At 45.3% G+C, this 13,060-nt stretch overlaps 1 protein-coding gene across 1 annotated transcript in view; it reads right to left on the bottom strand.

Moving 5' to 3' along the window:
* Positions 1-13,060, bottom strand: part of LOC135515701 (staphylococcal nuclease domain-containing protein 1-like) — a 434,912-nt gene that overhangs the window by 256,249 nt on the left and 165,603 nt on the right.

The following is a 13,060-nucleotide window of genomic DNA, read 5'->3' as shown; positions in this document are numbered from 1 at the left end:
CGGAAATATTTTACCTTTATTTAACTAGGCAAGTCAGTTAAGAACAAATTCTTATTTTCAATGACGGCCTAGGAACAGTGGGTTAACTGCCTTTTCAGGGGCAGAACAACAGATTTGTACCTTGTCAGCTTGGGGATATGAACTTGCAACCTTTCGGTTACTAGTCCAACGCTCTAACCACAAGGCTACCCTGCCGCCCCATGAGGCAGAAATAAATGTTATCAGTTTTTAATATGATATCTGAGTGACTGACTAACAAAAATATGTTTGCTGACATGCGCTAATTGAGTGACTGTCAGGGGGTAAAATACAACAACAAATTATTTAAAAAATATAAATACAAAAAATTTGATGCACAAACAAATGGCATCTTGTGCATTCTACTATTCTAACCCTCAACAGTAAATTGAGACCCTGAGTGGTGGAGGGGAATTGATCCGCTGGCCTACAAAAGGGGGTCAGCAGTTGCCCATCCCTGACCTAGAGAAACCCTTATTACACAAAAGCACATCAGCATCATGTAATCCATGCGTCTTGTCTGATCGCATCTCAGTGTTCTCCAACCCTCACTGCCTGAGACCTGTCCAGATGGTGTGGAGGTCTGACAAAACAGTCAGTCAGAATGGTCATAGATGTTAAACTAGTGATATCACGTTTTACATATTCTTATTCCATCTCGATGGATGTGACTGACTGTAGCCACATACAGGTGAGCCAGACGAGAGGAGTTGAGGTACAACAGGGCAGTGTAAATGAATGACCATGTCCCTTTATCCAGGTCAGACACTCATCCCATTCATTCACTTTCCTTTTCAGAGTGAAACCACATGATCAACCTGCCAAGCACATGATCAATCTGTTAATATCAGTACTAGGCCTGTTTTCACATTCATATCGATCAATGTCATCATGCAACAATAAGCAGCATTTCAATAACATTTATTTCCAAGAACCTGCTTTTCTCCTTTAAAGAGCAAAGCAAGGCAGTGATTGTAGAGTGAGCTAAAGCTCACTGTATTACAGTCATTCACCACGGCCAACTTCACTCGCACTTTGCCTGCCTATCTACAATGGATGACTGATACAAACCATTTCCCCCAACATCACTCACAACAAGGAAGTTAACAGTAGACATTGTTATACCACTGCCATGGTTAACGGAGGAAAAGGAAAGAATTGCATGAGGACAAAAAGAGATTGAGCGAGAACGAGAAAGCAAGAACAAGAGAGCAGAGAGAAAAAGCCTGAGTGAACAAAAGAGACAGAAGATGTGAAAGAAATGAGTGACTGATATTGAAAAGAGATTCAATGTTTTTTTTAGTCGGGACAAAAACAGGAAAATGCAACTAAAAAAAATCAACTTTATTGTTTTGTCATTCATTAACAAATTTACAAACGGGTGAATATTTTCCTTCTACAACAGAGCTAATCAAAAACATGAAGCCGAGGAGAAGTCCTTAATGAACTGCCTCATCAGACAACCAGAGAAATTCACAGGATCCTTTCTCATTATGCAGGTTTATGGGACTGCTCCAGTCACAGGCACACACACACACACACACACACACACACACACACACACACACACACACACACACACACAGTCTCTGGGCTAAAGCTGCTCCATCTCTCAGCTCCCAATTTCCAGGAAGTGAGTGAATCTCCATAAGCTGCAGTGCAACAGACAGAGAGACAGTTAAGCTAAAGTGAAACATCACTTTTTTTTTTAAACGTTATATTCATCATCTCGAGCATCACCCCAACATCAACATTGGTGAAAATGGTGTGTTTCTATGTTTTGCATTTAAAAAGATAGACGATAAGGTGTGCATCATGCTATTTTAACCAATTGTGTGTAGGCATTACCTACTAATTATCTGCTGATTGGTTGATGAAAACGCTTACCTTTTTTCTATAAAACATAGAAAACTGCCATTTTTACATTTGTTGATGTTGGGGTGCTGAAGGTGATGAATTGGAAGTTGAACGTTTTTAAAATGTCCCTTTAAGCTAGCTCAATACAACACACACCGCACCCACAGGGATTAAGCAAACAGCACGCACCCCAACACTTAGCCTATTCCCAGGGCAGGCAAACACACAAATGGGATGTTCTCTCATGTCCAAGCTTAACCCTTTTGAACCTTTTCCTACACACGCGTCTTATTTACCCTGCAACACACGCGTCTTATTTACCCTGCAACACACGCGTCTTATTTACCCTGCAACACACGCGTCTTATTTACCCTGCAACACACGCGTCTTATTTACCCTGCAACACACGCGTCTTATTTACCCTGCAACACACGCGTCTTATTTACCCTGCAACACACGCGTCTTATTTACCCTGCAACACACGAGTCTTATTTACCCTGCAACACACGCGTCTTATTTACCCTGCAACACACGCGTCTTATTTACCCTGCAACACACGCGTCTTATTTACCCTGCAACACACGCGTCTTATTTACCCTGCAACACACGCGTCTTATTTACCCTGCAACACACGCGTCTTATTTACCCTGCAACACACGCGTCTTATTTACCCTGCAACACACGCGTCTTATTTACCCTGCAACACACGAGTCTTATTTACCCTGCAACACACGCGTCTTATTTACCCTGCAACACATCTTTGAAAGGACATCATGTCCACTTCACAACCCCCTTCCCAAGGACAACTTCAAAAGCAGGAAGGCCTAAAGCCCCACAACATACTGCGCTGCACTCATAGGTCCACATGGGAAAGTAACATTTTCAACTAAAATATCAGAAGTGGGGTACAGCAGCAATCTTTCCCCATTGAAGGCCGTTCAGACAAGCCTAAATTCAAACACAGTTTACAGTTGTTTTGTTTTATGACTGGATTATAGCTCCCGTCCAAATGTTGTGAATGATATATATTCACAGCAGGTAATAGCTATAAAATGTGCAGCAGCCAATTGTCAGGTAAAAAAATAAAATATTCCCATTGAAAAATAAGCCTATTCAATACCGGTTGATAGAAATACAGTCTACAGATTCATTGGCACAATTTAGTAGAATTAAATTTGCACGTGTGTATGTTCGTTATGCATCTTTATCACATAGCACAGAATAGAGATTTTATAAGCTCAATCACTGCTCAACAATTCATAATCGTGTTTTAAAAATTGTTTTAGGGCCATGATTAACAAGAGCTCCTATTTTTATTTCTCAACTGGTAATTAAAGCGCGTTTCCCATTTGCCATTCAAATGCATAGGCAATGGAAGGCAGGATTCATTAGCGTGTCACACACCACTTTGCAATGAGCTGGAGGCAGTAGCCATATTGAAAACCTATGACTACTAAATTGTTTGAAACCTGAACACTTTACTATAAATTATGAGGTGTGTTTTATTTACCTTGGCAAATTCCAACCATATCTGTGGAGGTAATTACTTTAATAGACTTCAATATGCCATTGAAAACAGAAGCCTATTTCTCTCATATTCTACTGGTCTTCAAATTGTTTTGTTTGTCCAGTAGCCAAGTGCACATTCACGTGTAGCCTACTGCCTTGTAGGCTTCACTGTGCTAATACTGTTAAGAAAAACTAGTTTCCAAACATTAAGATAAACATTCTGATCTATTTCAGACACATTGCTTAAATTATTATTATTATTATTTTTCAAATGTAAGTATGTCGTCTACAGTCGGTCTACTGGTTGAATTTGGGATCTATTGTCCCAAAGTCTGTTTGGGCTATTTCGTTCTCGACAAGCTGACAAATAGAATTGGTCAACTTTACTACTATGGGGGATAGTAGATTGAAATAGACTCATAGGCGGTTTGTCCATAAGGCTAGGAATTAAATTGCCAAAATGATAGATCCAATTAGCCTACTCATTGCATCCTCGTTCTGCATGTTCTGTTAAGATAAATTACCATAATCTAAATGTTATTTCTGTCATTCTGAGCACAGTGGTGGAGACCCTAATCACTTTACACACCCAATGTATGTGGGTCCGGTATATTTCTCAATATATAAATTAAAAATGCTGACAGTCAAATGTCCGGTAAATTAAAATGCTGACAGTCAAATGTCAGGTGCCACATTCAGAACGGAAAGCCTGATTCATGTCAGTCACCAGTCAACTCCATTACACTCAAAAGTTACTTCAAATTCAACCAGTGAATGCAATCGATGGCAAGCTATGCTAGTGATTCTACCAGTTATTCTTAATGAGTGTTAGCATACTAATAGCAAACCCTGTACACTAAAATGTATATATTTAACCTCTTGAAACTCTGGGGGCGCTATTTCATTTTTGGATGAAAAACGCTCCCGTTTTAAACAAGATATTTTGTCACAAAAAGATGCTCGACTATGCATATAATTGATAGCTTTGGAAAGAAAAATCTGAATTTTCCAGAACTGCAAAGATATTGTCTGTGTGTGCCCTAGAACGGGAGCTACAGGCAAAACCAAGATGAAACGGCAACCAGGAAACCAGCAGGATTTTTGAGGCTCCGTTTTCCATTGTCTCCTTATATGGCTGTGAATGCGAGAGGAATGAGCCTGCCCTTTCTGTCGTTTCCCCAAGGTGTCTGCAGCATTGTGACGTATTTGTAGGCATATCATTGGAAGATTGACCATAAGAGACTACATTTTCCAGGTGTCCGCCCGGTGTCCTTAGTTGAAATTGGTGCATCTTTTTCAGCTGCTGGTATTTTTCCATGCGATTCTGAGGGGAAAGCAGGCTTCCACGAACTGCATATCAATGAAGAGATATGTGAAAAAACACCTTGAGGATTGATTCTAAACAACGTTTGCCATGTTTCGGTCGATATTATGGAGTTAATTCGGAAAAAGTTTGACGTTTTGGTGACTGAATTTTCGGTTCGTTTCGGTAGCCAAATGTGTACAAAACGGAGCGATTTCTCCTACACAAAGATTCTTTCAGGAAAAACTGAACATTTGCTATGTAACTGAGAGTCTCCTCATTGAAAACATCCGAAGCTCTTCAAAGTTAAATGATTTTATTTATTCATCTGGTTTTTGTGAAAATGTTGCGTGCTAAATGCTACTCAAAATGCTAAGCTGGCTTGCAATACTCTTACACAAATTAGTGATTTGCTATGGTTCAAAAGCATATTTTGAAAATCTGAGATGACAGTGTTGTTAAGCTTGAGAGCAGGCGCATTATTTTAATTTTATTTGCAATTTTCAGAAATCGTTAACGTTGCGTTATGCTAATGAGCCTGAGGCTTTATTCATGATCCCGGATCCGGGATGGGGAGTATCAAGAGGTATGCAGTAGGTCGATAACAATATCACCAAAGTATGTTGTATAGGTAATTTCAAACATTCCCAGCTAATGAGAAAACCGTCACAGTATTTAATTTAAGAGAATGAAAAAGACTTAAAGCAACCTTGGGGCTAATTTGTAGCAGCAGATTGAGGGATTTTTACATTCATACCCCACCAGAAGGGCGTGGCCACTGTGAAACTTCCTTCGATGAGGGACTATCCCTGTTGTCTCCTTTCATCCTATTTTTTTGTCCTATTGAACACAACACACTTCTAGGCCTTCTGTTCTTTCCTCTTTTCCTCTCCATCTCCATGAAAGAAGAAACCCACTCCATCTCATGAAAGTTGCATGTGGATGAGAGAAGAGGAACATCCCTTCTTCCCCAGAGCACCCCTCCGGCCCACTCTGAAGTGGGGCTTCTCTCTCGCTCGCTATATCCCCCTCCCTTCACTCTCCCTCGCTCCCCCTCTCTTCTGAAAGCCTCTCTCCCTCTCCTCTTGGTTCTTTTAGGGAAAAGGAGCACTCCCCGGAAAACTCCGGAAGGAAGAAAAGCAAGTAGGAAAGAGGAGGGAGAGGGAGGCTTTGAGGTGCCTCCATGGAGTAGACAGGAGGAACGAAGGGAGAGAAAAACAACTCTCCAGCCTCCCTTCAAAATAAATATCAAACGGGGAACTCTGCTCACAAGCGTACGTGGTTCAGAGAGAAAGGTGGTTTAACCTGAGGGGAGACCGTAGGGGATAGACAGAGAGAGAGCAAAACAATGCAGACCCAATAGCACCTAGCAGAGAAATAGGCCTACCTGCAAGGCATGACTCTGCATGTCAGAGCTCTTAAACGGGGTCTATACAGTCTACGCAAACAGATCCCTTAAAGAAGCCTACTGGGATAGGTACATCCATTTTTGGCATTTAGAATGAATGATTATATACATTTAATGTTGAATAGCGATATCACAAGTATAAACACAGTAAAGTACACGCACTAAAGGGTTATGAACTGAACGTTGTTTTAGACAACTGGGATGCAGCTTATGGACATGCCTGTATAGAACACGTATTTTAGAAACCAGCTCTATTCTCCCACAGCTAGCGAAGGGGGTCTGGTGCGGCGGTCTAAGGCACTGCATCTCAGTGCAAGAGGTGTCACAACAGTCCCTGGTTCGAATCCAGGCTGTATCACATCCGGCCGTGATAGGGAGTCCAATAGGGCGGCGCACAATTGGCCCAGCATTCTCCGGGTTTGGCTGCGGTAGGACGTCATTGTAAATAAGAGATCATTCTTATTAACTGACTTAGCTAGTTAAAGAAAGGTTAATAAAGTGTGTGTGTGCGCGCGTTGAGGCTCCCCCATCAAAGCCCTTTTTAAATCAGCAGTTGTCACAAAGTGCTTATATTGAAACCCAACCTAAAATTGTTTGAGAAATATGCTAAATAAAGTTGCCGCTCTGTTACTTGCCTCAGGCTGCACACGCTGTTCTCTAATCAAGGGATCATATTTCAACCATTAGACTACTCTCAATAAAATCTTTATTAGTAGTTACAATTTGTTTAGATTTAGAATGGGCCATTATAAAAATGGGCAGGAACAGGGGCAGGGGAAAACAAGAGATGCCCTTCGTATGTACTCAAATAGAGAATGGAGCCCCTTTCCTTTCAATCATGCCGGGTAGGCATTCCGGTTCTATAGTGAAGTGTGTGCTTAATATAAGCAACTGAGAAATAAATAGTCAACCACTGTTTGAGGAGCATGCAGCCTCTTGCTGAGTGACAGGTGATACTTCACCTAAACTCTGTAACATGGCTTCTCCAACCCTGTTCCTGAGCCGCGTGAGGTAATACAGTAGGGGGAGGTGCAGCATGAGGTAATACAGTAGGGGGGAGGTGCAGCCTGAGGTAATAAAGTAGGGGGAGGAGCAGCATGAGGTAATACAGTAGGGGGAGGAGCAGCGTGAGGTAATACAGTAGGGGGAGGAGCAGCGTGAGGTAATACAGTAGGGGGAGGAGCAGCGTGAGGTAATACAGTAGGGGGAGGAGCAGCGTGAGGTAATACAGTAGGGGGAGGAGCAGCGTGAGGTAATACAGTAGGGGAGGAGCAGCGTGAGGTAATACAGTAGAGGGGAGGAGCAGCGTGAGGTAATACAGTAGGGGGAGGAACAGCGTGAGGTAATACAGTAGGAGGAGGAGCAGCGTGAGGTAATACAGTAGGAGGAGGAGCAGCGTGAGGTAATACAGTAGGGGGGAGGAGCAGCGTGAGGTAATACAGTAGAGGGGAGGAGCAGCGTGAGGTAATACAGTAGGGGGAGGAGCAGCGTGAGGTAATACAGTAGGGGGAGGAACAGCGTGAGGTAATACAGTAGGAGGAGGAGCAGCGTGAGGTAATACAGTAGGAGGAGGAGCAGCGTGAGGTAATACAGTAGGGGGAGGAGCAGCGTGAGGTAATACAGTGGGGGAGGAACAGCGTGAGGTAATACAGTAGGAGGAGGAGCAGCGTGAGGTAATACAGTAGAGGGGAGGAGCAGCGTGAGGTAATACAGTAGGGGGTGGAGCAGCGTGAGGTAATACATTAGAGGGGAGGAGCAGCGTGAGGTAATACAGTAGAGGGGAGGTGCAGCGTGAGGTAATACAGTAGGGGGAGGAGCAGCGTGAGGTAATACAGTAGGGGGAGGAGCAGCGTGAGGTAATACAGTAGGGGGATGGAGGAGCGTGAGGTAATACAGTAGAGGGGAGGAGCAGCGTGAGGTAATACAGTGGTGGGAGGAACAGTGTGAGGCAATACAGTAGGGGGGAGGAGCCTGGGATTAAATTAGATTAAACAGATTAAATCAGAAAGACCAAGGAGGCTTTCCAATGCCTCAAAGGGCAACAATTGGTGGATAAAAACAAAAACATTGAATATCCCTTTGAGCTTGGTGACGTTATTAATTAGGCTTTGGATGGTGTATCAATACACACAGTCACTACAAAGATACAGACTCCTTCCTAACTCAGTCGCCAGGAAGGATGGATCAACAACATTGGAGTTACTCCACAAGACAAACCTTATTGACAGAGTGAAAAGAAGGAAGCCTGTACAGAATAAAACATATTCCAAAACACGCATCATGTTTGCAACAAGGCACTATAGTAATACTCAAAATAAATGTGGCAAAGCAATTAACTTTTTGTCCTGAATACAAAATGGTATGTTTGGGACAAATCCAATATAACATGACTGAGTACCATTCTTCATATTTTTAAGCAACTATATTTTTGGCTGCATTATGTTATGGGTATGCTTGTAATTCTTAAAGACGGGAGTTTTTTTCATAAAAAAAACACCTGGTCCATTCTGCTTTCCACCAGACACTGGGAGATTTATTTACCTTTCAGCAGGACAATAAGCTAAAACACAAAAGCCAAATCTACATTGAAGTTGCTCACCAAGAAGACAGGGAATGTTCCCGAATGGCCAAGTTACCATTTTGACTTAAATCTACTTGAAAATCTAGCAATAATCAACAACCAATTTGACAGAGCTTGAATAATTTTTTCAAGAAAAAAATGGGCAAATGTTGCACAATCCAGGTGTGGAAAGCTTAGAGACTTACCCAGAAAGACTCACAGCTGTAATGGCTGCCAAAGGTGCTTCTACAAACTATTGACTCAGTGGTGTGAATACTTGTGTAAATGAAATATTTCTTTATTTAATTTTCAATAAATTTGAAAAACATATTTTCTCTATGTCATTATGGGGTAGTGTGTGTAGATGGTTGAGGGGGAAAAATCTATGAAATCCATTTTGAATTCAGGCTGTAACAACAAAATGTGGAATAAGTCAAGGGGTATCAATACGTTCTGAAGGCACGGTAGTGCACTACTTTTCATCAGGGCCTTGGTCAAAAGTAGTGCACTAAGTAGGAATAGGGTGCCATTTGGGATGCAGACGGTATGTCATTTCACACATACAGATGGAGATGAAACATGGGAGAGATAACTTTGGCACATTGAGAGGACATGATGATAGGAGTGAGGTAGTGTTAGTAGATACAGGTATGTGGGGTAAAAGATAACAGAGGGTAGTTATGTTATGCCAACAGTCCCATATAGCAGGGGTCTCTAACCTTAATAAGAACCACAGAGGTGCACATGAACTCTGAGCAACACACAACATACACACACGGGACATACACACCATACACACACAACATACACACACGGACACACACACGGGACACACACACACAACATACACACACGAGACACACACACACGGGACACACACAACATACACACACACACACACACACACACACAACATACCCACACGGGACACACACACACACACACAACACACACACACACACACACGGGACACACACATACAACATACACACACGGGACACACACACACGGGACACACACACACACAACACACACACACACACAACATACACACACGGACACACACACACACACACACACAACATACACACACACACACGGGACACACACACAACATACACACACACAACATACACACACGGGACATACACACACGGGACACACACACACGGGACACACACACACACACGGGACACACACACACGGGACACACACACACGGGACACACACACACGGGACACACACACACGGGACACACACACACACGGGACACACACACACGGGACACACACACACAACATACACACACGGGACACACACACAACATACACACACGGGACACACACACACAACATACACACGCGGGACACACACACACAACATACACACACACACACACACACACACAACATACACACACGGGACACACACACACACAACATACACACACGGGACACACACACGGGACACACACACGGGACACACACACGGGACACACACACGGGACACACACACGGGACACACACAACATACACACACGGGACACACACAACATACACACACGGGACACACACGGACAAAGATGTAACACGGCATCCAAGGCAAAGTCATGACCACACAAACTCACAGGCAGCAATAACACACACACGCACACAAATAAATGAAGCAACTATTAGACCCACACCGTTCCAGGAAAGGTGAGGGTGGTCAGGATGCGGTGCGGTGGCTAATCATAACGGAAGCACCTCATATTAAAAAAGGGAGCAGGGATCGTTTGTATCAATCAGCGTTAATCTGGCCTTAATGTGTTTATTAAAGACAACATGAACTGTCATTTCCTAGCAGAAAACCATTTTACCGGGAACGGCCTTAATCAAATAAACCCAGGCTCTGTGCCATAATGTGCTTATTGTCATATGGTAATAACCACTGATTGAATAAAATCATTTCCAATGACAGAAAACACACGCACGCAAGTGTGTGCGTGTGTGTGCGTGTGTCAAGTTATAATGTCAGATTTCCAACCAGTCTTAATAAAGGCCTAGGTGGCTTGATGGAGAGGAGGGTCAAGTCAAAATGCCTGGCAGAGAAAATTATTCATTACAAAAACCAACGACAAAGGGGAAAGACATTTAGAAACAAATGACCAAATTAATTAAAACATTAACAATGGAAGACATGCACAATTAAACCGGGAATGATGCTAACATGAATAAATGGTGGCGTCCTGTTGGGAAATGAATGAAGTGGGTTCTTCTTTTGTTTAGTCAATGACAGAGCTGAAATAGGAGACCGATAGATAGATGCCTGGATTAGATGTAAGGCTTCTGTTACGGCGAGTCGAGTAAATGGAGTCTCATCTAATCGAAAACACACAAGCATTCCTGCTATCGACCGATTCGGATCTAAATTGTCTGCACAAATCAACCTGAGCTGCCAGACAGAAAGCTGAGCTGCCAGACAGAAAGTATAAACACAACCATAACCAATCTACAGTACATTGTAGCCTATATTTCTCTTGCAACTGTCACTCTGCTTGTTTCCCGGGCACAGAATGGTCACCTCATACCCCAAATGCTCCCTAGACCAGGGCTCTACAACCCTGTTCCTGGAGAGCCACCGTCCTGTAGGTTTTCAATCCAGTCCCAGTTGTAACTGACCTGATTTATTTTAGCAAGTAACTGTTTTCTAGAATCAGGGGCACTAGATGAGGGTTGGAGCAAAAACCTAGAGGACGGTAGCTCTCCAGGAAGAGGGTTGGAGAGCCCTGCTTTTGACACTGATTTGCAATCAGTCACCTGGCTTGGCACAAAATGACAGACGAGGCAGAGTGGGGAGGTCGCTGGCAGGGGTCCAGCGGGGGGTAGGGTCAATGCCCACATGAGGTGAAAGGTCACATCAGCTACACGCCGTCCCAATGGTGCCAGGGGCCGGATGGCGTGGTTTCACCAGACCCCTGTGGACCTTCGTAGTGAATGACTGCTAACAGCTGGGCGCTCAGCTCGCTGTGATATCAGACACCATGACCTCTCCTCACATTTGTACCCACCCACCCACCTCTCCTCCCATACCGCACCCACCTCCTCACATACAGCGCACACCCACCTCTCCTCCCATACCGCACCCACCTCCTCACATACAGCGCACACCCACCTCCTCTCCTCACATACAGCGCACACCCACCTCTCCTCTCCTCACATACAGCGCACACCCACCTCTCCTCTCCTCACATACAGCGCACACCCACCCACCTCTCCTCACATACAGCCCGCACCCACCTCTCCTCTCCTCACATACAGCGCACACCCACCTCCTCACATACAGCGCGCACCCACCTCTCATCCCATACCGCACCCACCTCCTCACATACAGCGCGCACCACCTCTCCTCTCCTCACATACAGCGCGCACCCACCCACCTCTCCTCACATACCGCGCCCACCCACCCACCTCTCCTCACATACCGCGCCCACCCACCCACCTCTCCTCACATACCGCGCGCACCCACCTCCTCACATACAGCGCGCACCCACCTCCTCACATACAGCGCACCCACCTCCTCACATACAGCGCGCACCCACCTCCTCACATACAGCGCGCACCCACCTCCTCACATACAGCGCACCCACCTCCTCACATAACGCGCACCCACCTCCTCACATACAGCGCGCACCCACCTCCTCACATACAGCGCGCACCCACCTCCTCACATACAGCGCGCACCCACCTCCTCACATACAGGACAGCGCGCACCCACCTCCTCACATACAGCGCGCACCCACCTCCTCACATACAGCGCGCACCCACCTCCTCACATACAGCGCGCACCCACCTCCTCACATACAGCGCGCACCACCTCCTCACATACAGCGCGCACCCACCTCCTCACATACAGCGCGCACCCACCTCCTCACATACAGCGCGCACCCACCTCCTCACATACAGCGCGCACCCACCTCCTCACATACAGCGCGCACCCACCTCCTCACATACAGCGCGCACCCACCTCCTCACATACAGCGCGCACCCACCTCCTCACATACAGCGCGCACCCACCTCCTCACATACAGCGCGCACCCACCTCCTCACATACAGCGCGCACCCACCTCCTCACATACAGCGCGCACCCACCTCCTCACATGCGCGCACCCACCTCCTCACATACAGCGTGCACCCACCTCTCCTCATGCACACCCACCTCTCCTCATGCACACCCACCTCTCCTCATGCACACCCACCTCTCCTCATGCACACCCACCTCTCCTCATGCATACCCACCCTCCTCCTCACATACAGCACGCACACCCACCTCTCCTCTCCTCACATACAGCGCGCACACCACCTCTCCTCATGCACACCCACCTCTCCTCATGCACACCCACCTCTCCTCATGCACACCCACCTCT

The sequence above is a fragment of the Oncorhynchus masou genome, chromosome 27, assembly GCF_036934945.1.
Source record: "Oncorhynchus masou masou isolate Uvic2021 chromosome 27, UVic_Omas_1.1, whole genome shotgun sequence".
NCBI classification, from domain to species: domain Eukaryota; kingdom Metazoa; phylum Chordata; class Actinopteri; order Salmoniformes; family Salmonidae; genus Oncorhynchus; species Oncorhynchus masou.
Note: the sequence above shows the minus strand (reverse complement) of the source record. Positions and strands in the feature narration are given on the sequence as shown.